Source organism: Rhinolophus sinicus, linkage group LG12 (assembly GCF_036562045.2).
Source record: "Rhinolophus sinicus isolate RSC01 linkage group LG12, ASM3656204v1, whole genome shotgun sequence".
Classification (NCBI taxonomy): domain Eukaryota; kingdom Metazoa; phylum Chordata; class Mammalia; order Chiroptera; family Rhinolophidae; genus Rhinolophus; species Rhinolophus sinicus.
Window position 1 is genome coordinate 56,977,336 of NC_133761.1, and position 26,951 is coordinate 57,004,286.

Genomic DNA, 26,951 nt, shown 5'->3' on the forward strand with positions numbered 1-26,951 from the left:
TTTTTCTCAAGACTGAACTTTTTACCTTGACCACTTTTCTCTAAAAATAGATTTTAAAACTATTTGGGCACGGTCAGATTGGTTCCATGCCTAGGTCTCCAAAAGAACCCATCCTGGCAGTTGGCTAAAGATAAATAACGGCTCGTGTCAATCACTGGCCTCATTTTCCTCTTCCTGCCATCCACTCAGGCTGTCAGGTGACCAACCTGGTTTCATCCACTGCATGTCACCGTAGCTGAACACTGGGATCGCCATGATTCCTGTCATTGCCACTCTCAGAAGCTGAGACATACTCTGTGTCATGCTGTCAGGGTTCTGGTTAAGAAGGTGAGAGACGTGAGGAATTCCCTAGGAAACAATTGGCCCCTGTCTTTTTATTCTTTTCCAGTTTTGCCTTTTAAATATGTTTCCTTCTCTCTTTGCATCAGAATAAGTGTCATACTTAATATACCAAACTGTGGTCTATAGTTCAATTATGACAGCTCTAGGACAAATGCTCTCTTGAGCAATTTTGACTCCTTGAATGCTTTTCTGCTCACTACATTCATGTGGGTTATGTTTGTATTTTAAAAGAACACAAAACGGAAAAGACAATGGTTTGCCCAAGGCAATTAGCTCCTAATGATGGTATATTATGAACAGTGACAACCTGGTTTGGAGACGCTTGGAGAAAATTCTTGTCTTCTGAGCATTCCTCAGTTCAGGTGTTGTGGGCCCTTCCTCACCTGTGCTTAAGGCCAACCCTGCATGTGAAACATCTACGGGCCTCTGAACTCCCCAACTATTTATGGCTGCATAAAAACCACCCCATACTTAGTGGCTTCTAATGGCAATGATCTCTCATGGGTCTGTGGGTTGGCTGGGCTCAGCTGGGCAGTTCTTCTGCCCTACATGGTGCTGGCTGGGGCACTCATGTGGCTGTATTTAGCTGGGCACTTGGCTGGGGCTGGAACATTTAGGATGGTCTCATCCACCTGTTTTCAGTTCATGCAGGCCTTTAACTGAAGTGCTTCAATTCACCCTCACATGGCTTCTCTTCTTTCAGTAGTCCAGAATAAGTTCCTAAGAGCATGGAAGATGGGTTTCAAGAGAGCAGAAACTGACTTACTCTCACCGTATTTTATTGGTCAGATAAATCAAGGCCAGTCCAGATTCAAAGGGAGGGGAAATAGTCCATCCCTTGATGAGAGGAGCAACGTGATCAGAGGAATTGTTGATGGGCATCATTAAAGATTCTACCACAATGCCAATTCATGGATACTTGAGGTAACTCAAGACTGGTACATGAGAACAGTTCACATCTACCTACTCCTCCAACTTTGCTAAATTCCAGAGAAACAACTGAAGAGCTCAGACCCACATTTTAATTCTTTTATGAGGGTCCTGGCCTGTGGATGTCTCCAAGTAGAATTGATGATGTTTCATTTCACAAAGAATGAAAAGAAAACTCTGAGTTAGGGCTACGTACACAGTATACTTTCCCCAAAGTTTCACTCTGCCAAAGGAAGATGTGGCAACAAGCCTGGGCGCCCAACACCACAATGCTTTGGAACACCAGCGTTTGATGGGTTTCCTCAATAGCTCTCCAGACGTTTGGGGTACAGCAAGTCCCAGCCTGTAGCTCTTGTTTTCTCCTGTGGACACAGACTCAGCAAGCTCCCTAGCATTTCACTGGAGCCTCAGGGTGAATCAAAGATTACAGGTCATGGCTAAAGAGAGTGAAAACACACTTCCATCTGCCATAACTTTGCCAGCTCAGGTGCCACTCTTGCATGGACAGAGCATTGTGGATTTAAAGGAGACCTTTTGAGCAAAAGAATCACTTCTAATATCAGCCCTGCCTCCGTTCCCTTTCATAGATCAGAGGTTCAGAAATCAAGATAGCCGTGACCCACTACGCTGTCGCATGCACTGAATGAGGGACAAGAAAATCTACCCCAATTATTGAAAAGGAGATTTCTGGTAGCTACCAGGAAGGCTAGGTCAGCTGCTAGACTTTGGCACAGACAATCAAGCGATTTGGTCCACTTAGCAGAGACTCAGAACACGTGACGCAATAGCTACCTACGTTGACCTGGTTGGTGTCTGGCAGAAGTCAGAGGGAAGGATTTCCTGACCTTCTCAAATCATGTTGTGCTCTCTGAGACCGTTTCTGCTCCTACTTGTCATATCTGCTTCCCATCACTTTCATTCATCTGTGAGATACAAAGATATGTATATTATTTGCATTTAAATTGCTGTCCTCTGTGAATTTATAAAACACCTGGGGTTTTATTAGTGAGCTCATTAGGCGTGGCTGCCATGTGGCGGTGAGGCTGCCCACACTTGAAGCTGGAAGAGAGGACGGGCTGGAGAGTCTGGGTGGCTTTCTTCCCAGGGGTTTTCTCTGAGACAAAGCAATATTGCATCAGAAGCAATACTTCTGCGATTGACCACAGAGGCAGACCCAGTGCTGAATGAGAACACTCAAAATAGAAGAACATTCTGAATACTCAGTTCACTGGATTATCAAAGCTTGCTTGCGAATGGAAACTTGGCTTCTGCTTTTTCTGGCCAATTTTAATCAAAATAGCTCCCCTCGTTTCTGCTCAGTGATCTGCCTTGCAGGGTGCCAGTTGTCAAGGTTGGATGGGGTTTTCAGCTCATGCCTTTTTGTGATGGCTGAACAAGGCCTACAAGTGGTTCGATTTGGACGGCCCATGTATGTTGGGGTTTTAGAATGACATTATTCCTTACTGAGATTGGGAGTCTTTAGGGTCCAATGGCTCTGTTCTGGGTGTGGGCTCCTGCGTGCACGATGACACCTCTGCAATCCTGAGACCTTATTGCTGATCAAGCAAGCCCACCACCTCCACCAGGAAGCCCCTACTCCACTAAGGTCACCCCAGTCCATGGGAAAGCCAGCCCAGCCTTGCCATTGCCGCTCCAATGAAGGTCAAGCCCAGGGCCTCCCAGGCCTTCCACAGTGGCTCAGGTGGGACTACACAGGTAGTTCTGAGTTTTCAATGTTAAATAAAACCACTTCCCTCTCAGATTCCCCCCTCTGCCTCTCCCGCCTCAAACCTGTGTGACCAATTCCTTGTATTTCCTTTATTGTAAATCTTTAGAGTGGATTCTGTTTTCCTGCTTGGAGGCTGGCTGATCCAGGTACCCTAGAAGGCAAATTACCTGGGCTCAATTCCTGCCCCGTGCTGTTCACCTCTCTCCTCGGGGAATAGCTTTGTGCAGAACGTGCAGGTGGAGTCAGATGGTGGCTCGAGTCCAGCCCGGGAAAAATATGACCGGTTCAGCCATCTGGACTTAAAAAGGCTGGCATCTAGCTATCCTCAGTCCATTTTTTCATCCTAGATTGGGTCATTCATTCATTCATTTATTCAGCATATTTTAGAGAATCTTCTGTCTGCAAAAAACATTTCTAGAGGCCCAATTAGAGAGAAGCAGGATATGGGCTATGAAAAGCACAGATGCCTCTTCGGAGTCTCATGTCAAAATTTCCCTCCCCAGCTGTGTAGAGAGATGTGAAGTCTGGGAGAACTGGGGGCGGGAGATCACAAGCTAGCTGTCCTCCCCAGTGTCCCCACGCGGTTGACTACTAGGGGTCAATGGCTCTGCTCAGGGCTGGTGGATTGTTACAAGCATGCATTCCAGCACAGGGTTGCAAAAAAATAGCGTTCCCGCATTTCATCTGCCGCAACGTGGTTGCACTCTGTTATCTACTGAGAGATAGCCTCTTAGGGCAATCAGCTGGAACTTCTGTAGGCCTCAGCATAAAATGGGCAGAAGGCAAGTCCATTGTGGGGCACAACAGAACGAGGGCTCCAAATGAAATAGATGGATGGGAAATGCACGCATCCTCACAGAACGGGAGCCCTCTTCATTCATGACCTAACAGTTGCTGCTTCTTGTCAAGCACCCATTGTGAAGCCAGTACCCTGCTGTAAGCTATGCACACGTGGTCTCATCGTGTCCCCACAACTCTCTACGAGTATTTGTTAATCCCCATTTTACAGATGAGAAGTCTAGACCCAGGTCATTTTCTATTATTTGACCCAGAGTGTGTGGCTGCGAAGTGGCAGAGCCGGGAGCCACGCCCACACCCATCAGCATCTTTAGCTCGGCCCTTTCCATGGTTCATCCCCAGGCTGCCTTTTAGTAAAATTCGTATTTTCACGTTAGCCTCCTGGGTTTCTGGGTCACTTACCCACAGCGGGTCTGGAAAGCAGGCTAGTTCACTTTCACGGTACCAGAGCCAAAATGAATGAGGAAAGGGAAAAATCAATGCTGGGAAAATAAAAAAGCAACCCAGAAATAGGACCATGCCATGGGGTCCTCCGTGGCTTTGGGGCCTCCTGACTCTGCTCCTTCCTTTCGCAGGGACAATTGTGAGTTCACGCTGTGCCCAGGAGGAGCAGTGGGACACAGGAGTGGCCTATGTGGCATCTCAAAGGTTTCCTGGGATGGAGTTCCACATGACGGGTGAGCTTGGCTGCTGAAAATCCAGTGAGATGGGAGAAGATGTGGCCTCGAGCTGAACACCAGCTGTGCCGCTGACTCACCAGGCCACTTACACGCTTTGAGCCTCCATTTCCATGTGTGTCAACGAGGATATCAGTCATTCTTCCATCACAAATGTGTTGTGAGCATCAAATGAGGTATCATCCTGAGAATAGAATCTGCACAATCAAGTATTAGCTGCTCTTCTTACCATTTTTTTTCTTCTGTTGTTGGTGACCAGAGAACCCAGATGCCCTCTGTTGTGGACAAGACGTGGACCTTCCAAAAATGCCAGTAAATCAACCGTGACCGGTGTGGCCAAAGCATGCTTGACCCCTGGGCGATGCTGCAGGATCTCAGCTAATGCCGGCCCCTCCGGAGAAGGTATCCCCAAAGCTCCTTTTCTGTGAGTGGGACAGTCTTCACGCCCAGAACCCTATTGGGGGTCTAGAGACACCCAGAGCAGCTTCTGGCTTTGAACTGAAATGTGTTGTCCATATATTCTTCTTGGGATTTCAGGGCATGGCTGCACTTGACACCCCGAGTTTCTCATTCAAACCCAATGGAGAGAGGAAATCTGGTTCTGGAGAGGATGCTAGTGGCAGGGGTGGGGGCAGGTGGGGTGACTACTCACTGTGCACCCCGCCATTTTCCTGCCCCTTCCCCTGAGAGACAGGCCCTCCCTCCCGCATAGATACCTCCTGGGCTCACTCCTGTCCCCTGCAAATGGTCATCTTCATTCCCTGTCTCTGACTTGCCATCTTTTTGCAATGTTGGGCTGTCTCCAGATCTTTCTCTGTTTCCATTTGCCTCTTGCCTGGCTATTATTTAACTATAGATTAGCGTCAGCTCAAGAGAGCATTTTGGCAGGAGGAGAGAGAAGGAGCCCAAGTGAGAAAATGTCTTGATACAAAATCCATTTTTCTGTAATGTTCGGGGCTTCGGCGCTTCCACTTCAGGTTGACATTTTATACTGGATCTGTGAGAACACCGGCAAGGGGATTGATGATGACACTGCGTTTCTGAAGCCCTTTCACAAGATGGCTGAGGAGATGATTTATCGTATTTATTGATTCCAATTTGGCAGCTGATGCTGGGTCTGTGTCAGGGCACACACTGGGGGCTTGGCTCTGGTTCGGAGGCCTCTGCCTTGCTTGCCTTTCCCCCTGGCTCCGCCTCCTGGACCCTCCTCCTGACCCCAAGGGCTCCAGTTGGTGTTAGGTGACTGTCCCTCTGAGACTATGCAACCGTGATGGATGGGCAGTCTGCAGCTGGGCCTCAGCCAGATGACATCACGCAGTTTCACTTCACTGTTTCCCCAAAGTGAACTGGGTCAAGTGTATTGAGGCGTAAAGGCCACGTGTGGCTCAATACCAGGCTGTGGCCCTTGAAGCAGAAACTGAGCCATGGGCAGGACCGAGACCCAGGAGCAGGCCAGTCAGCCAGGGGGCTGAGCTTTCACATAAACCAGGGGCTCCCACATAAGCCTCTGTTCCTTCATCTTTAAAATGGGCACATCTGCAAAACGTATTACTCTTTCTATTATACCTACAGAGCGAATCTGGAAAGGGACTAAACATTAGAGCAAACCCAGGCTATCTGGCTGGAATATATGTATGTATGTATCTCGAAAATTCCATCCTCATGAGTATCCTCTTAGTGCCGGTTGGGACTTGCCTGTGGAGATCCTGCCTAGTTATAAGTTACAGTCTTGTTTCAGAACACAGATGAAAAGGCTGGCTTTTTCACTCACAGCAAGACAGAGTAATAGGGATGGGATAGAAATAGCAAAGTAGTGATCGCTAGCACATGGCTGGAATGGGGAAAATGATGGGGTTGTGGACTGTCCGTGAAATCACAGAGGTTCAGTGGGTGAGTGGAGCACTCCCTCAGGAAAACGAAAACACGTGCTGCGGTAGTTATCTACTGCCGTGTAACAAGTAGCCCCCAAATTCAGTGGCTTAAAGCAAAATCACTACTGACTCTCTCTCATGGTTCCGTGAATCAAGAATTCAGGAGCAGCTTGGCTGATAGTTCCCGCTTGAGGTCTCTCATGAGGTGAAGGTCATAATCAGATGTCAGCCAGACCACAGTCATATAAAGGCTTGACTGGACCTGTAGGGTCTGCTTCCAACAAGCTCCAGTTCCTTTCCACATGGGCCTCTACAGAGGGTGCTTGAGTGTCCTTATGACAAGGGGGCTGGCTTTCCCCGGAATGGTGGCTCCAAGAGTGAAAGGCAGAGGCTGTGATACCTGGTATGGCCCAGCCTCAGAAGTCACACACCCACTGTCACTTCAGCTGCATTCTATTGTGGTCCCATAGATTGCCCCTGACTCAGTGTGGGAGAAAACTGCCCAAGAAAATGAAAGCCAGGGAGGGGAGGATTGGGGGAACCATCTTGGGGGATGGCTGCCATAGCTGGGGGAGGGGCTTTTTGGAAATCCAGACCAGTGGGCCCTGAGAATGGGAGTGGTGGGGGAAGGACGGAGGATAGCAGATGATATCAGAACAGGAACTTGGGGGCTGGAGCCCACACCACAGGCCAGCTTCCTCATACTGCAGCGCAAAGTGTGAAGCCATGCAGAGGAGACTTGTCACCATAGGGAGCTTGCAAAGGAGGCGATGTGACAGGTCTCAGCATGGGCTGGACCCCAGTTAGGTTAACTGGTGAGATTTGGGAGACAGGGAGGGTCCCAGTGTTCATCTCTGGGCCTGGCTCATCGAGGAATACTCAGAGGGGCTGTACTTCCAGGTGGAGCCCACTGGGCAGGGCTGACGCTGAGTTGGGCTCCGTCTTAGAAGTAGAGTGGGCATCTGTGCAGGGAGAATGGAGAATTCAGAGGCTGGGAAGTGGCCTAGGGCGTTGTTGGGTGGGTGATGGGCTCTGCCTCGTGTCCTGGGGAGGCACAGGGCTGCCCACAGCCAGCTTTGGTTTTCAACTGGGTGAGCAAAGTCCCCAGAGAGTACGTAAGGAAGCTCCGAACCAGCCACCCAGGGTACCTTTCTGTACGCCACACCACATGGAATTAGTCTCCAAAGTTCTCCCCATCCATTTCTACCCCAATCTCAACTTTGCAAAGTCCTTTTGACACCAGTACCTCCTCTGACCCTCAGGGCACAAGCCAAAGCTTGAGATGAGTTGGTATAACCAACATCACCAAACAGATGAGACAACGGAGGTGACAAGTGGCAAGAGACCTGCCCAGAATCACCTGGCCACACCTCGCACTCTGCCCTTGGTCCCTGTACCCCTTGAGCTTGATGTCAGCGCAGCAGCCCCACCTAAGCGCTGAGTGTCACATGCCCCTGGGAAAAAGAACCAATCTGGGATCCCAAACGATGGGGAGGGACCCCAACCCTTAGAGGGCAGCCATAAGGACTTCCAACCCCAGGTGTGCACATTTTTATGATTTTTAAAAATATACCTCAGCATTTCTTTCAGCACACATCCTGTACACAGGCACACTCCACCCGGCTCTCAGCACAAGGGTCTCTGCCGTGGGTTCCCTTTCAGTCTCCTCAGTGGATTGTTCCTTACTATCCAATTAATCGCCTATCATTTGCACTGGACCTTTCTAGCAGTCACAAATGCAGAATGGGACATTTATTGCATTCTAGATGTCTTATTACCAAGGTCCTTTCCAGCCCATGCTGTAGAATGAACTAGGTCATTACCACAGTCAGCCACTCTGGTGAGAGCTCTGGTTGGAGCCGTGTAGATGCGTATGTTGGTAGCAGAGCATGCATATCCAAGGCCCCTGCAGAGCAGCACCTGCCTTCTTTGTGGGATGTGAGGTTTGGGAGTAAGTAGACAGAGCAGGTGAGTGCTGGCAGGTTGGACTGGCTCCTCCACCCCTGCGGTGAGGGCTGGACCGTGACAACTCTCTGTTAGTATCTGTTCTCCTTGCAAGGATTTGGGGCTTCATGGCTTCCTTCAGGCTCAGTTGCGAGGGAAATGATCTCATGGGGGACTGAGCTAGTCTTCTTGGAATGCCTACTAAGTGCCAGACACGAAAGCAGGCGCTCCCTTCAGAACACTTCTGTAGGGTGGATACTCTTAGCAACCCACAGCACACATGGGAGACTGGTTCCTGGCGGCAACGTCATTTGCCCGGGACCCCACTGCTCACCAGCGGCTGGAACTGGGCTTTGAATGGAAGCCTCAGTTCTCACGTTCTCCTACCCTGTTATCATTCTGGGAAGGAGATCTGAAGTCTTCCGATGAAAGGATAATTTACATATAGAAATCAGTACAACGAGGTAGCAACTGAATGGCCTGGAAAGAAAATTTTGGCCAGTCAAGTTGCCCTGCTGCCCAGGGCAGGAGAGAGGCAGGTCTGAAAGCAGTGGCCATACAGGAAAAAGGGACGATGTTTCCTGATGGCTCTGGCACCTCAGGGTGGTCTAGTTTCTCAGAGAGTGGTCTGAGTGTAGGCCTCTAGTGGTGTGGGTGAATTTTTTAAATTATGAAAATGTGTGTATGTCTGGTTTCAGCCTGACTCAGTAATTTGCTTATATAACCTCTGTGCCTCCTCTTGGTGGCCCTAAGGGTCTCGATTAAGAGTTTTATGAATATCCTGCTGTGTTTAGTCTCTTATACCTTGGCGTATCTATTTCACTAACTCAGATGGTGCCATTACCACACACATATCCTGTCAGGGCAAGGAATTGTATTAACAAGTATAACCAGTAAAACCACAGCATTTCACTTTAGCAAAGGGGCTTGAGCAGGAAGCAGGTAAATCCCCTCCTACCCACGCAGCCACTGTCTCTCTTCCCTTCTATGAAGTTAGACTCTGCCCCTGGGGCCCAAATTGGGCACTGGGGGAACCCACAGTTCTCATATTTAGCTCGAAGCACCCCTGAGCTATATGTGGGCTCCATCATTTCCTTAGTGGTGAAAGAAGCCATAATTTCTCACTTTCTTTTCCTCTCTCCTCATCTTTTCTCTTCTTTTCCTCTGTTGTTCCCCCTTCTTCTTCTGAGAATTGTAGTCTTTCCTGGACCACTCTTTCCAAGTAGGCTCCTGATGGCCAATCCTAGGGTACATTCCTTCCTAGAACTATGTTGTGTTTCCAATAGTCAATAAGAAAGCTGAAGCAGCCCCACCGGTTTCCCCTGAGAGCATCGTAATACTTCACATACCTCTGTGCGCCCCCGACTTCCACTGCCCTCTGTAAGCACATTGCTCGCTGCTGAGCACAACATAAGTGCTGAAAAATAGTTAATGAATGAAACAGTTCTCTGTATTCTATTTTTTTTCCTTTTCCATAGCAAGCCATTGTGGATGAAATGGGTTTTTGTTTGTTCGTTTGTTTCTTCATTTATTTGTTTGTTTTACCAAGGAAAGTTGTCTATTGACTGGAAAACTTAAACACGCGTAGCTTCAGAGAGTCACAGTGAACTCACATCGTCTTCCCGGGGGCTTCTTTTTGGCCCCAGAGAGGCCCAGTGTACGGTTTTGCTCCCCAGGCTCTGAGTGATGAGGTCACTAGCTTCTTAGCTACTGGCCCTGTCAAGGTTGTCAACCGAGTGGGGACACTGATACGATAAGGACAGTCAGACTGTAAAGGCTACTTTATGTGTGTGTGGCAGTTCGCATTTAAAAATGGTTTCATGTTCATTACCTCTTTTGGCATTCACACACACAAAACAAAACCTATAAGGTTGATGGTGTTGGCATGTACGCCCATTTTGGAGATGCAGTTCGGAGATGGTAAGTGGTTTGCTGAAGGTTTCAGAGGTAGTAGGTGGTAGAGATGGGTTTGGAAGCAGGGTTTCTTCCTCCGTCGGGCAAACGTCCTTCCCCGGTGCCCTGCCTACCTGCCTTTCTTTTTCTGGAAGCTGCATCAGCTGTTTCGTTGAAGGGTTAGAAATGGCTCTCGTGAAAACATCTGTCCACACAAAAACCTGTCACTGAGTTTCCGTAGCATCTTTATTCATAATAGCCAAAAACAGACAATAACCCAAATGTCCATCAACAGGTGAGTGGATAAACAAAATAAGATGTATCCAGGGGATTGCATAGTATTTGCCCATCAAAAGGAAGAAAGTACCGACGCATACTACAAATTTCATAAACTCTGCAAACATGGTGCTAAGGGAAAGAAACCAGTCACAAAAGGTCACATATGGTATGATTCCCTTTGTATGAAAGTTCAGAAGATGCAAATTCATAGAGAAGGGAAGCAAATTAGTATTTGCGTAGGGCTGGGTGCTGCGAGCAGGGCATTGGGACGTATCTGCTAGTGGGTACAGATTTCCTGTCTTAAAATTGATTGTGCTGGTGGTTGCACAACTCACTGAATGTACAAAAACCTATTGAACTGTACACTTCGCAAGGGTGAAGTATATGGTACATAAACTATATCTCAATAAGTTATTAAAAAACAAAAAAACTGGCTCTGGGCAGTAACAGTTATAACCTCCTCTGGCCACGGCAACCCCTAGGGTGACAAAAGTGGCTGCTACCCAATTCTGGCTGCTCTGACCTAGTCCTGGGGTGAGAAAGTCTTCCACCTCGGCCTGTTCCAAGTTGTGGGGGTAAATCAGGCACCTCCGTGTTCCCAAATGCAGACAAGCTAGAAATTAAGTTCTGTGCTTCCCAAGCATTAATGTGCGTTCAGATCATCTGGCCATCTTGCTACAGATTCTGAGCCACCTGGTCTGGGATGTCGCCCGAGATTCTGCACTTCTCACAAGCTCCCAAGTGACGGCGATGATGCTGCCGCCACCAGCGGTACTTTGGGAAGCGAGGTTGTAGACCACAGAAGCTGCTGGAAATGTTTACTTTCCAGCTGATAGCTTTGCCACGTAAAGACGCAGCCCTTGACTCCAAAATGCCAGCCTGTACAATTGAATCAAATAATGGGACTTTTTAAAAACACACGCCTTCAAATGTCTTTTCCCTCCCCTCCTTCCAATTGTTAGGTGCCAATAATGGAAGATTTTGGAACCCCTGCTGCCATCCAACTTGGTGAAATCTTTTGGTGCACGTTAATCTTTGTGGAAAGCACCTGACAACGTATGCGACTATTTTTTTCTTTGAACTAACTGAACTGGCCATCTGTTTTCGCATCACAGGGAAAAACCAGAGTTGCCCTAACTCTGTGCCTCTTTCATCGTGACTATATGTTTTAAAAGCACAAGATTAATTTCTGTCTTCAAAACATGAAAGAAGATTCAGAAGACCTCTTCAGAAGGAGATAAAAAGCCAAAGAATCGGGAACTTTCCAGTGGGTTGTGATAGACTTATGTGTACAATGTAATGTTTATTGAATTAGCCTCTGTTACACGGCTGCAACATACAACAGACTGTGCGCTCCCCTTAGGAAGGAAGGTACATAAAGATGAAGACACTGCCCCCAAAGGGGCCATATGTAGCCCAGTGGGAGGGAGAGACAGGTTTACCAAGGAAAGCAGGAAATGAGAGGGGCGGACAGCGCTTTCTGCCTGCTCTCACTGTTTGATTGGTTTATACTCATTCTTCCCTCTAGATTGTGCTGATGTTACTGGAACGCTTAAGAATCCTAGAGACTCTCCCCTTAACCTGAACAAAACTTCCATTTACACAGGATTTGCTAAAGGCATACAAGGAACATGGCACCCATTGCATTAAGCTCACGCAGCACTGCCTGAAAGCAGGTCCTCATTGCTTGCCGCGGGCTCAGATCTTAGCTACAGGGCTGGCAGGCTTTTGATGAACAAAAGAGGGCTGAGTTCGGAACCTGAAAAGAGCATCGTCGGATGTGGTGCAAAAAAAAGAGAAAAAAAAAAATCGGATTCAAATTCCATTTCTGCCAACGTTTAGATGTCTGACAGCCTTGCTTGGTGCACCTGCTGGACCTTAGTTTTCTTCATCTCTAATATCAAGATGATTATACTAACTTCTTCCCAGGGACGAAGCCAGGAGGAAACGAGCTAACGTGTACAGAAGGGCGTCACGAACTGGAAAGCACTCCAGGATGTCAGAGATAACGACTATTTCTCTCTTACCCCACATACTCCAGGCCTCGCCTGTCCCTGCCCTCCTCCTCAAATCTATTAAAGCTCACCTGTGACCCAGCCATGGCTTCAGGGCGGTCTCGGTGCTTCTTGACCCACTAAGTGCATGCGGGGTCTTCCTCAAGACAATGCATTATAACTACAGTCAGAAGGGCGCTTACATCCACGCCCTGTGGGAATTCGCTGGCACTCCGTTTCTGCAGCTCTAAAATCAAGTCATTCACTATATTTTGAGGTTCTCACTTTGTTCTAGAAATTTGCACCCCCTAGCAGACATGCTTCATATTTGGGGCACTGTATCTATCTTCCCTAGGCAGGAAAGTCTGCAGTTCAGTTGTTTTCTTCCCTGAGTTTTTGAGTCTAAGTCTTTATTTCACATTAGTTGGGAAACAAAAAGCATGGGACACCATCACAACTCCACTCTGCCATCCCCACTGGCCGTGGGAGTCTGAACCTACATCAGGGACCCCCCTGCCCCACCCTTCCTGAAGAGAGCAGGGGCCACTTATCAGCCCCAGCTTTTGAGCTTTTCAAGCTAATCAATGCAGGTTTCCTAATTCATGTTATTCCCATTTAAGTGATAAGCCAGACATGGGACAAACTCTCGATGGGAAACCGTTCCTTTTAAACATGATTGATAAAATAATAACTGAGCCAGCAGAACTTTTTCTGATAAAGGCTGGTGAGCACTTCCAGCGGGGCTGCTGTTGAGAAGTATTTTTTTTTAAGTCAACCATAGTTAATTCCATCCCAAGCTTGCTATATAAATTCTCACCTCCAGAAGATGAGACAAGTGTGCGTTATACAATATGCATGCATATTCATGTGCTATTCTTTCCAGGCTGCGCTTGACGGATGTAGGCTATAAATCCACCATCAAGGTGATGAGATATTAATAATTACTTCTGTAGTGTTTGATATTGCCAAGTGACTTTCGGTTATATATTACATGGGTGTGTTATACAGATCAGTATTCTCCCTGGATAAAGAAGGGCAGGGAGTGAAGAATGGCTTGTTAGGAAGGTTTAGAAAGCCACCTTTGCCATCTTCTATGGTATATGCACTAGGGAGCCCGCTCTGAAGCGACCACTGCGTAAAGCCAACTGAGATACCAGGAAAACCACATATGAGAGGTAAGGGATGTGCCCTACAGTAAGACCTGTCTTACACTATCATACACATCTTAAAACCAAGCCTTGACAAGATCTGCATGGGTAACAGGGTTAGTAGCTGGAAACCCACCAAGACAAAGTGTGGAAAATATCTTGATCTTCCCATAGATCTCCCTAACGAGCCAAAAGAAGCCTAAACAAGTTCAAAGTGATTAACCAGTGAATGGACACCTGTTAGAAAAAAGCTCAATACTTCAGAGAGTGATAACAGAATCCAGAACCCCTACAATATATACATACCAATGTCAAAGAATACTAAACATAAAAAGAAACAAACAAAAAAAAATGTGATCTATGGTCAAGAAAAGAAGAACGGAATAGAAACAGATCTCAGGATGATCCAGATGTTGGATGGAGCAGACAAATACTTGAAAGTATGTACATAACACATACCCAAGAATGAAAGGAAAGTAGGCTCTTAATGAGTAAACAGAAAATACTAGCCCAGAAAAACAAAACTGTAACATAGAACCAAATGGATATTTTAGAACTCAAAAGTGAAATAATTGAAATGAAAAATTTACCTGAAGGCCTTAACAGGAAAATAGAGATAACAGAATAACAGGACAGTGGACTGACTTGAATATATATATATATATATATATATATATACACATATATTTAAGAATTTACACTACTTCTCATGAGAAACGATGGAGAAGACACTGGAACGATGCCTTTAAAGTGCTCCAAGGGGGGAAAAAACAACAACCTGTCAACAAAGATTTCTGTATCTCAAAGAAAAATATCCTGCCAAAATGAGGATAAAATCCGGATATACCTTTTCAAATACACAAAAGCTCAGACATAAACTAAGAAGTTAATATACGGAAAAAAATAGAATAGTAAAATTACTCAACCCAAAATAAGTAAAAAAAAAAAAAAAAAAAAAAAAAAGAAAAGAAATAAAAAGAAAACTGGGGAACAACAAAAACAGAAGAGAAAAATGGAAAATAGAAAGATGGTAGAGTAAACCCAACCATATCAATAATTTCATTCACTGTAATGGACTGAACATGCCAATTAAAAGGGAGTAACTGCCATACTGAATGAAAAAGCTATGCCCAATTACATGCTGCCCAAATGCCAAGTATACAAACAGTATGCAAAAAACTGTATCTATATTAATAATCCGGTAAACTTCAGATAAAACATTAGTGATAAAGGGAAGATTGTATCATAATAAAAGGGAAAATCACCAGGAAGATGAAACAATCTAAATGTGAGTGTCATGTATAGCAGAGTTCTTAAAGACATATGAAGCAAAAACTGATGGAACGAAAGGAAGAAATAGACAAATCCATCATAATAGAGATTGTCACATACCCTGTATCAACCAGGGGTCTCCAAAGAAACAGAGAGGGAGAGAGAGACAGAGAGAGAGAGGTTTATTTCAAGAAATTGACTCACGATTGTGGAAGCTCTCGTCTGAAATCTGTAAGACAGGCCTGCAGGCTGGCAGGAAAGGAAACAGAGATGCAGAGAGCTTGGGAGAACGTTCTGGGAGAGGGAAATGATATGCTCACATATGCTAAGGCTGGAAGCAGGTCAGCCACTTCCAGGAACGGAGGGTGAGGGGCTGGAGTTCAGTGAGAGAAGGAAACAGATTAGATGGAGGCAGCACAGTGAGGTGGGGACGCTTACAGGGCTTTCCTTGTAGCCTCAGGAAAGAGTCAGTTTTCTTCAAAAAGCAGAGAGATGGCACTGAAGTATTGTTAGCCAAGGAGGGACTGCTTGAGACTTTCCTCTTTCAAAGAAGAATTTTGTAAGGGGCCTAGATAGAAAGGGGAAGTAATAAAGGAAGCAGGGAGAACAGTTATCTGAGCTGAGGGCTGGCTTCGCCATTTCCAGGCCACGTGGCTTTGGGTGAGTTATTTAACCTCCCTGAGCCTCAGTGTCCTAATCTGTCAAATGGAAATAAATAATTCTAATACCTCACAGGAGTCTGGTCAAGACTGAATGAGACTATGCAAGGGAAGGGTTTCTTTAACACCGTCGCTCACATGCCGTAAATGCTCAAAATTATGAGCTGTTAATTACTCTTGTCATTATTGTCAGGAGCAAAGCAAAGTGCGGTGCTAGGAGACAACTGCTGTCACACAGCAAGGACTCAGATAAGTGGCCGAGGCCAAAGTCCAGTCGTAGGAATGTGGCCTCAGTGGGGAGAAGGCTGGACAGTGATACCTGCAGCCGTGTTCTGAGCAGCACAGGTGCTGCATTGGGGTGCAGTACCTCCTCCCCACGGTCAGAATTAGGCTGGAAACTCGGGGTACAGCAACACAGCAGACGGCCCAGAAGCAGAGTTGGGATGGGGCAAGAAGCTGGGCCTCTCAGCCTGTCCTCTGTCTGCCCAGGGAGTCCCCTGATGAGACACACACCACCTCAGAGAGAAAAGAATGACTCAAACTTGAGGAACGGGCCCTGTTTTCTCGCACCCAGCCAGGCACCTTGTTGAGTAAAGAAATAAACAAGACACTAACACCCAAAATGAAGCTACGGAGAAGAAACATTTAACATTTATTTTTTGTTGGTGGTGTGCTCTTACCAAAGGAAGTAATGACTTGAATCTCTTCAATAATCATTTTTAAGTCAGGAATTTGAAACTCACCCTTTGTGAGAAGATAGAAGAGACACTGGGCTGCTTTCTGCGCAGTCAGATATCCAGTCTTGTGGGGACCATGCCAGACATTGGGGTACACCAATAAGCAAAGCTGGTAGAGTTGCTACTGTCACAGGGTTTATGGCCCAATGGTAGAAGATTATAAAAGTACAAAATACGAGGAAGGCTGTGTCTTCTCATAGTCTGGGGCCCTATCCTTGCCTGAGGGATGAAGAAAGCTGGTCAGGAAAGTTGCTTAACACACGCAGACTCTTCCCCAAAGTTCTCTTTCCTGAGAAGCTTAGCATGTACCTTCTTCTTGCTCTGTCAGTATCTTCTTTCTCCAAGTCTTCATTCTCCCTGCATCCAAAGCTGTTCAAACGCTCTCTGTCCTCCAATGCCTACCTCACCTCTAGTCCAGCCTCATCCGAATCTTTCCCCAGAACCTCTTGGCTTCTCAGATGGGGTGTCTGACCCTCTCTTGACTTCTCCAATTTGCATTGCCATCCTCTGAAAATAACTGATCATTTATTTATTTCCCTCTCTTACATGTAAAAAAAAAAAAATCACTGAGCATTTATCATATACTGCCGGGATTGAGCAACTTTTCACATTTAATTAGCATTCTACCCTATGAGATAGGTGCTGGTATTTTCCCGATTTGACAAATGAGAACACTGCGTTGTAAGGAAATTAAGTCACTTGCCCAAGGTTACACAGGAGGTAGAAGTTGCCAGATCTGACCTCAGGTTGGTTGATTTCCAAGGCCATGCCCAACTATTATGCCACCCTGTCCCCAAGTGATTGTGATGCATCCTGTAGCCTCTGATGACCTTCACGTTGGGGAGGGGAGCATTTCCAGAGGAAGGGGGGTCATAGGAAACTAAACGGCACCTGCTCATAAAGAGCCACTCGCTTCCCTGGGCAGGGCGGGGCCAGAGGGCCAGCCACGGTGGAAGTGGTGCTCCGACCCCTTAGCATGGGATGGGGCTGTCTTCTCCAAGATGAGGGAAGGAGAAAACTCCCTTATCCTTTAGTGTGGGCCTAAGCAGGTGGCTCACAGTAAGAAGAAAACAGCTCTGGGCGGCCTAGAAGATGTTCCCAGGAGCCACCGTGGAATATAGGAAGCAGGGACCTGACTCTCTGGGCTGATGGGCAGGCAGCAGGGGAGGGGTGGTTTGCAGCTGTGGAGCTACACTCCCCACAGGGGGCGTCTCAGGCAGGAGGAGCATCTGTGAAGGTGGGTTCTGTGGCAGGTGAGCCAGCGCCAGGGGTTCCCTTTGTGAAAATCAACTAATTCATTTACAGTTAACCCTTGAGCAACGTGGGGGTTAGGGGCACCGACACCCCCCCCCACCCAGTGAAGTCAAAATCCACATACAACTTTTGATTCCCCTGAAAACATAACTACTGATAGCCTACAGTTGACTGGAAGCTTTACTGACAATATAAGCAGTCAATTAACACATATTTTGTCTGTTTATATGTATTATATGCTGTCTTCTTACAATAAAGTAAGTTGGAGCAAAGAAAATGTTATTAAGAAAATCAAAAGGAAAAGAAAATACATTTTCAATATTTATTGGGAAGAAAACCATGTATAAGTGGGTCCGTGCGGTTTAAACCCATATTGTTCAAGGGGCACTTGTGTTTAGTCCTGAGATGTTTGTTGGGCACCCCTGTATCCGAGGCCCAGGTCGTCCAGGACTGAACAACGTAGATCAAGACCCCTGCCCTGTGGAGGTTTGATTCATGCATCTCTTGTGGCAAAGTGACTCAATCAGTGAGAAAAACACACCAGATGACGATGGCAATATGGGCATGCCAGCCTTGAAGGTAAGCACAGTTAGAGCTGTCCAAAGAACTAATTAGGCAGCAAATATTCACTGTAACCAGCTACTCTGCTTCACAGAAAAAGTTTATTTTGGAGTCTTTTCAAAGATGCATCAGAGAGAGAGCCCTGAGTACCTGCAACACGGAACCTAAATAATCAGAAACTCGCCTCATATGGGGAGCAGATGTTCCAGGGAGCAGATGTTCCAGGGAGCAGGTCCTAATAAGGTGGCCTAATTTCCACCACTGACACTAGGATACCTGGTGGAGTTACTACCTGCACAAGTCGTTTGATGGTAGTAAGGATTCCAAACATTGAACTTCACACATGTCGAGTAACAACCACCAGAAATTTTAGCCTCTCATGTTGATTGTGTGACTACCCTTTCTTGTGACTTCAAACAAGTCATTTCACTTTTGTAAATTCCATGTTCCTTTCCTGGGAAGAGAGAGGGTGCATCCCACAATTTCCAAGTTCCCTTCCCATCCTGACCTAGTATTTCTGTAAGGTTCTATGAAGGAAGCCATTGCAGGGGATTAGTACAGACAGAAAGTGGCTGAGATGCATGTCAGATGCGGAAGAAAAGGCGTCAAACCAACTGGAAGGCCCCAGGTCTGAGAGCCTAGGTCTGCATGGGGAGCATTAGGCAAATGGTCATAGAGGCCGTCGGCATCACTCCCTCGGGACGTAGTTTGTGTTTTCCCCGTGGCCTGTGGCCATATTGTCCACGACCAGGTACATAGAGATTTGAGGTGCTTTAAGGGCAGCCCCACGTGTGTGTGGCCCCTTGGAGAACGAGGTACTCTGCCTGAGTGAATTTCCAGAACACCCAGGCTTGTTTCTGCAGATAGCAAGGCTCCTCTCACTAGCATCTCACCTGTTTTCCTCAGGGCCAGTATGAGGAACCCCTCCTGTGCTGAGCTATGGTGAAGGCTGCGGCTTCTTCGGGAATGGAGTCTGACCCCAGGTCACTGCACACTTTTTATCATTAAACTTTTGTTTGTTTGTGTTCTCTCTCTCCCTCTCTCCCTCTCTCCCTCTCTCCCCTTCCCTCTGCAATAAACTGTCACATTGCTCTTGCTTCTTTGTTTTGTTTTGTTTTGCATGTGTTTGTTTGTTTTACACATAACTGCCTGCTGAGGCCCTGAAGGGAACTCCATGCTTCCCCAAAATACGTTACCTGAGCTTTGTAACAGCTTGTTTCCCAGAAGGGGGCTTTTTAAACTTTTTATCAGATGACAGGGTTCCAAGGCTGATTTTCATGTGGTTACTTGGGTATGAAAATCTGTATTTAGAAATCAAGAATTAATTCGTGAAATAAACAATTGTTTGCTTTTGAATCTTCTGTTTTAAATAAGAAGGCCACGGGAACCGTGGGTGAAGCACTGCAGGGAAAATCAGACGTTGTCAAACGAGGACGGGTTCTTGCTCTATGAAATGGGAGACACCGCTTCCCTCCTTGACCTTCGTGCTTTCTTATCAGCAAAATGAGAAAAGGAACACACACCACAGAGCTGTCGTGAAGTTCCGATGCGATAAAGTGTATGAAAGCATTTTGCAAAGGACATCGTGAAATACAGTTGTAACCATTATTATGACACAGCCTTGTGCGATGGTTATGTGTGGGCATAGCTCACCCTCTAAACTGAAAGCTCTTTCAGGACGGAAAGTTTGCCTTATATCCAAGGGTGACATTCAAAATATTTAACCACTGGTAGGCATCAGCCCGTCAGTTTGACCTAATCAAAGCCAATGCTGGCTACTAACGGCCAGATTGCCTCAGCCAGAGCTCAGAGTATCCCTGCTTACACCATGGGGAATCTTCCAAAGAGACTCGTATAGTGCCTTGTGCATCACAAGGGACGCTCAGTGAGCGAATTTAAAACATTATCTGCTTTGAGAAACTTTACTTTGCTCACAAAATGTTTAGAGGAACTTTTGATGTAAAAACGAGCTACCTCTCTATTTCCCCAACATTTCGTAGGGGCGTGTGTTCTATCCCTGCCCTACTTGACTCCCCAGTAGAATATTTTTTTTCCAAGTTCAGTTCCAGGTACGAATCCCCAAACACCTGAAGCCTCTTTTCTTTGACCAGAGTTACAGATTCATTAACCCAGACTTTTCAGAAATGTTATTATTAGAGCTTTAATCACCCATGTCCTCCTTTTAAGTCCTTACTAAAATTACTTTCTGGCAATAATAATTATGTCAGTCAGGGGCCAGCCAAATATAGCTGTGGCCCTTGAACCAAATCAAGACGGGAGTTTCCAGCCATAATCTATTCTTTGGCTCCAAATGATTGTGCTAATTCCCGCCCCCGCCCCCCCACTCCATCCTTCCTATCGTTGTTTTGACATAAAGCGACAACACAGACCAGGGGAGATTGGCGGAACTGGGTCTGTCTTATTACTGTGTTAGAGTTTGCAAGTTGTATCTTAAAGGAACGCCAGTCATATCTTAAAGGAATGCAAAGGCAAACATGAGATGGTAAGTCAGCGGGGTCCGAATCAGGGGCAGAAGCCAAAATGGTAATGGCGTTGTAACAGGCTAGAAGGATACTGGTATTCTAGTTGGAAGAGAAAGAAACCAGGGAAAGCTAGAAGGGAAGAGTAATGGACAAAGTGCCCAGGTGGTAGAACTCTCATCCAGCAGAGCTTTCAGAATGTACCAGAATCAGCTAGAGAAGCTACAGCCAGTGGAAGCATGTCAGTCATCACCCGCCTGCCTTCCAGCCCCCGCAGCCTCCGTCTCTGTCTCTGGAGTTCTGCAGAGACTCTGTCTACAGGCTTAGCCTCGTCCACACACTGACACCAAGTCAGGCTGCGTTTCATGACCCCACTTCCGTCATCTCTGCTCAATAGCAAGTCAACTAAGTTGTCCCTTTGTTTCTTGCTTGGATGCTTGGTGGGGGGGAGGCACAAACTCCCGGAGGGAGACAGTGAAGGAGCAGGAGTAGGTTTAGGAGGTTCAGGAGGGGAGAGATGTCTACTGGGTCCTGATCTTGAACTGTCCATGGGAGACTGTATGTAGCAGCAGTACCCAAAGTACTTGCTCTGTTCTGTGCGCTGTGATGAGAAAGAAAGTACTGCCAGAAGGTAAATGCATGTTCTGGTCCTTTCAAAGAGAGGACAGAGATTCAGCTGAACTGAACACTAATGTTGTTTCCTTGCATTCTGACACAAACTCCTTCTCTGGATTTAGACCAGCGACAGTGAGTGATCGCACACTGGTCCACGGACCTCGTGAGATGCGTGGGTTTAGGTTAGGAGTTTGGGAGAGTCTGGAGTGGAAGTACAGCCGGTCGTGTTGTTCAGGTTGTTTTGTTATAACATTGATGGGATGCTGTAGGCACTTGACTCTTGTTTACATCAATAGCCTGCGGTTAAAATTGGTGTCATTATATGTCATTTTGCTTAGAGTCGCAGAACCTATGGACGACATTGAGGACTTCCTGTAATATGAAATTAATGAGATATCGTGTCCCTTTTTCTTACTGACTCTTCAAAATCTGGTATGTGTTTTATCCTTAGAGGAGATGTGAATTCAGACGAGCCACAGTTCAAGGGCTCCAACAGCCACATGTGGCTGCTGTACTGGATGGTGTGGGTGGAGATATGCAAAGAGCAGTCTGTGCATCAAAATCACGGGAAAGCATGTTAGGAAATGTAGACTCTCGTCTCACCCCTGACCTGCTGAATCAGAACCAGCATTTTTTACAGGATACCCTTGATCTTTGTGTCCTTAGAGTCGGAGAAGCTCTGGTCTAGATAAGAAGCAGGGGCTTCCAGTCTACGAGGAACCAGGGAGGAGGAAGCAGAGTTGTATATCCACCGCCAAACGCTTCACACATTCCTGGTAAAGAGCCAGGGAAACTGAAAACATTCGGCAGCTGCAAAAATAGAGTACATTTTTGTCTCCAGTGTGGTTTTGTGGACTGTGACCTCTTCATTTTGAGAAATCCACTCCTTAAGCCCTTATGCTGAGATCTTATAATAATTCAACCGTATGTCAATTAACTTGGAAAGGCAAAAGTAACAAGAAATAAAGAACGGCAACAAGAGGTCCACATGAATTCTGGGACTTAAAATGGCTTTCTTAATACACGATAGAAAATTGGGAAATCAATCTGTACTTACCATGGAAGCTCCTGACAGGCTCCAAATTCAGGATGTTTAGATAAAGATTAAATATGCATTTGCGGGAAAGCAAAAATATTCATCTCTTTTTTCCTTCAGGCTGAACGGACACAAATCAGAGGCTCAGAAACATATTGCTGGCTTATTTTTATCTTTCCAATCTCTAGATTGCTTTAGAATCTCAAAGCCAGAGCCTCATTGGAATTTGCTATTTTCTCCTAGTAAATTGTAGGTGTGTGGGTGGGGGAGGGTTGGGGGGGGAGTGTTTTTCTTCTAGATCAATAATCCTATCTTAGATTTTTTCAACTAAAACAATTTTTGTTTCTATCTTAGATTTATTAAGTGTATCCTCATCACCCCGCTGGAGTAGTTTTAAACTCTGGGAAATTGAGACTCTCAGAGATGAAGAGGCACTCAATCCAATGTGTCTTTGGGGACCCAGGACAGAAGTGGAGATGTGTTGACACTTGATACAATGCTCATCTCCTAGGCTTTGCTCTGCTCTGTCCAAGAAGGAAAGAAAGATGTATTAGGGTTCCCCAGAGAAACAGAACCAATGTGATGTATGTATATATAGACAGAGACATTTCTTTTAGGAATTGGCTCACGCGATTATGGAGGTTGGCAGAAGGGGCCAGCAGGCTGGAACATTAGGAAGAGCCAACGTTGCAGTGGAAGTCTGAAGGTCATGTGCTGGTAGCATTCTTTCTCGCTTGGGGGAGATCAGTCTTTGTTCGATTGAGGCCTTCAACTGCTTGGGTGAGGCCCCCCCCACACCATGGAGGGCAGTCTGCTTTTCACGAAGTCTATCAATGTAAAATCAGTCTCATCCAAATAAACAACCCTCAGAGAAACATCCAGGGTAATGTCTGAACCACTCTCTGGCCACCGTGACCCAGTCAAATTGACACATAAAATTAACCATCACAGATGGAGATCACAGTCGTTTAAACACACAAAAGGAAAAGCTCTGTATGCTCCCAGGAGACGGGCACGATCAGCCCTCCTACTACGGGGTCAGAGAAACTTGTCTTTGGGGTTCTCCTAGGTTTGAATCCAGTGGCTCTGGACATGCACTTGAATATCTTTTAATGTCCTCTCATTCAACTTTCCCAGTGGGCAGGGACTGGCTTCTTTCATCTTTGAGGCCCCCTGGCCTGGCACAGGACCGGTCGATTGCTGTCAGCCTTGGTACATCTCTTGGAGGGGCAGCTCTGACTCAGACATCCCAGAAGTGTGGCCCAGCCCAGTGTCTGCTGGGGGCAACCAGACAGCTTCAGCGCTATCACATTTGGGGGCTGCAAAACATTCAACAAGCCCTTTCTGTGGCCCGATTCTGTCCTAATCTACGTAGCGTGTAAAAACAAAAATGTCTGGAATTGGCAACGTGTTCTCTCCTTGTCCACATCTTGCCCTCTTTCTGCCCAAACATACCCTTCCCAAACCTGTGGTCAAAAATACAAGCAAAAAAAAATATATATAAATAAAACAAAAAATTGCCAGCCATCTTTGTTTTCCGTTTGCCTTCCTTCTTCTTTTCTTTTTCATCTTTCCTTCTTCCACAAATAATTTGGATTGATCATTGGAGGATGGGAAGTGGGAAGGAAAAAGTTTTACCTGTAGGGAAAGTGGTCACAAATGCTAGAAAGGCTAGAAGCAACCATCGGGAGAACATGCTGGATGGGCCTGCTGAGTAAAATGGTAAGTTTCTAATTTCTCTGGTCTATATTCTGGAGAATTTATGTAGCACATGAGGATTGGGACTGTGTGGTGAAAAGGGAACCAGAATCTATTGGCATTTCTGTTCCATGAAGAATATAGAGAAAGAATTTCACTGGACTGGTTGTTGTCATTAGTCCAATTTAAAGTGCAGCATAGCAGTATATCAAGTAGCATCCGTTTTCCTAGTTCCTGGGAATAGGAATTACAAACGGAAGCAGGGCAATGGCTTCAGTTTAATTTCCTGTGAATTCTGTATCTCCATGTGTTCCTAAAGAAAGGCGACATGTTGCTTCGTCACCCACCCCTGGTACGTCCCAGGTTCTGGGCATTGGCAGATGAATGAAACCCAACTCCAGCATTCCGTTTGGCCGCTTTCTGACCCAATCTATTTATCTTCTTTTAAACTCTAAATTTTTGTGAGCTGGAAGTTTATGGCATAACACTTATTCCAAGATTCCTACTTGAACTGACAGTTTCCTCACTTTCAATCGGGTTTTTTCTCTTACCTGTTGAATAACTTGAATCGACTTGACCTGTGCTGACTTGAATTCATTGGAGCGCCTGTAATGTTTCAGGGGCAGTACTGTGGACTCAGTCCTCAGCACTCAGTGGACACTTAAATTCAGTCCTCAGCACTCAGTGGACACTTAAATTCAGTCCTCAGCACTCAGTGGACACTTAAATTCACCTGAAGAGGGACTCAGCCACCACATCTGTACATTCGTGGCCCTTGCAGACTAAAAGTATAGTTCTAAAGTGGTTGCTGTATTCACCATACAAATCGGGGTGGGGGGCAACACTGAACACTCCCACTGGTGGGACATCTGGGGGCTGTAGGTCGCCTTCACAGAACAGTAGAAACAGGACGTCTCGGCCGCAGTTCCCGTCTTGCCCAGAATCGGAGCAGCATTTCCTTCCCAAGCATGTCACCCAGACCCAGGAAACATGAAGACCTTCCTGATATCCAGGCCCAGGCCCTTGATGAAAAAATTTAAAAAGCCATTTATGGGTGTCAGTCACGTGCTAGACAATAAACACTGGCCCAGCCATTTGTCAGGGAGACGAACACATGGAAATGGATGCCTTGAGTGCCATGTTGAAAGCGAAAGGGAAGGTCCTAATGAACTCAGTGAACGAGAAGAGGAAAAATTCCCTCAGCATGGAAGACGATCATAATGCAAAGAGTGCTGACAGATGCAAAAACATGAGTGTATTTATGGCTCATAATGAGATGGGTTACAGTGAGAAAGGTGTTGATATTTCCATAGATGCTAGGGTAAAAAAGAAATTGGGGAATATGGTCAAAAAACAAACAAAGGTTATGTGTAAAGAGTGGGGTTCCCCAGAGATAGACATAATTAATACCTGCATTTATAATTCAGAAGAGGATTGAATTAGGGGCTGCAAGGGTCCCTAATCCTCCAGATCCCTAATGGCAATAGACTTGTCATAGGCTCTGCCTTGAACCTGTCATTCCGGCTTGCAGCAGCCATTGAAGCAACCACAAACTTTTGAGCTCTATTTTGGAGAATTCTGGAAACAAAGTGGAGGTTTGATCCAGTCCCAAACGTGGAGGATGCAGTATTGAGAGTGAGACCACGTGAGGACATAATAGACTCTGGGCTGTTCAGGAGGAAGCAGAGGCAACAGCGCTGAATGCTTATGATCAGGCAATTAAAAGTGTCCTGGCAGTTTGCAGGCTGAGGGGGATATGACAGAGGTTTAGAAAACCCACGAAGAGAATGAATTAAGTAACATACACTAGTTAACAGCAGGTGCTTTGTCGCAGGACTGCCTGGGTTCAAATGTCGCCTCTGCTACTTTCTGGCTGTGTGACCTGGGGCGGGGTAGGTGGGGGGAGGTTACTTGTCTGTGTTTCTGTTTCCTCATCTGTAAGTTAAGGCTAATACAGTGCCTCTTTGTAGCTTCGATGTGAAGATTTATATGAGTGTGGATCACTTAGAACAGCGTTTGGCACAGAGCAAAACGCTCTGTAAGTGTTACCTGTTAATATTTTCCAAATGCCAGGTCTTTCGAATCAGTTCAGTGTTTAATTGTAGAGGTAAGTAAAGCCCATTGTCCCTCAACCCTAGGAGGCTGTGTCTGACCGAACGGTGGAGGGATGTCCAGACAAAAGGCAAACGCACACTCTCCGCATTCCTAACCCCCCTCAGGACTGGCTTCACGTCCAACAGGAATTAATCAAAACTTCCCAGCATCTCCTAGTAGGTTAAGACTGTACTGCGTCTGGATATACCGAGGTCCTTTAGATGCCTTATTTATCTTTACATGGCTTTAGCCATGCTGCCTCCATTCTCTGGACCTCAAATGGACTTACAGGTAAAACGATGGGCCAGGATTGAAAAACAGAACAAAATAGACCAAGAAACCAGCCAGAATCCTTTCTTCAAATGACATCTGAGTTTGGAGTCTCAGGAATAAAAACATTAGGTTGGTGCAAAAGTAATTGTGGTTTAAAAGGTTAAAAGTAATTGCAAAAACCAGAATTACTTTTGCACCAACCTAATATATGTCTATCAAGGATGGGGGGGTGGGGGTGGGCGTGTGATGTCAGAGCTCCCCCACCTCACTGCGGCTCCCACAGCAGTCACATGCACTCGCGTCCCTACTCCCTCTGGCTTATCCTAACACAGTTTGAAAACCATTGGCCTAGATAAATTCTAAAGTCCCTTCCAGGCCTAACATTCTGTGGTTCTGATGCCTTTGGCACCAACGTGACCTCAAATCAAAGGAGCAAGTCCAGGTTCTAGAACATCATGGCCAATAGAAACTTGTAGACAATACAAGTCCAATTTCCTACTAGCCATACTCTAAAAAGTAAAAAGAAACTGGTAAAATTCATCTTATTAACATTTTATTTACCCCAACATATCCAAACAATTCAACATGTAATCGACATAAAAACCATGGAGCTCTTTTACTTTTCTAAAGACGTTCTCAAAACGCAGCGTGGATTTTAAACAAAGAG

At 46.1% G+C, this 26,951-nt stretch overlaps 1 long non-coding RNA gene across 4 annotated transcripts in view; it reads left to right on the top strand.

Annotated features, from left to right (window-relative positions):
• LOC109451963 (uncharacterized) overlaps positions 1-25,735 on the top strand; it is a 388,342-nt gene extending 362,607 nt beyond the window's left edge. The window contains exons 9-15 of one of the 4 annotated variants that reach the window (XR_012490909.1): positions 4,375-4,652; positions 4,736-4,878; positions 17,961-18,106; positions 18,995-20,591; positions 21,522-21,615; positions 21,850-22,472; positions 22,574-25,735. This is a non-coding gene — a long non-coding RNA (uncharacterized LOC109451963). Of the gene's footprint in view, positions 1-4,374; positions 4,653-4,735; positions 4,879-17,960; positions 18,107-18,994; positions 21,616-21,849; positions 22,473-22,573 lie in introns of all 4 variants that reach the window. The other 3 variants (XR_012490907.1, XR_012490910.1, XR_012490908.1) reach the window with 3 other exon arrangements.
• Positions 25,736-26,951: the final 1,216 nt, after the last annotated feature.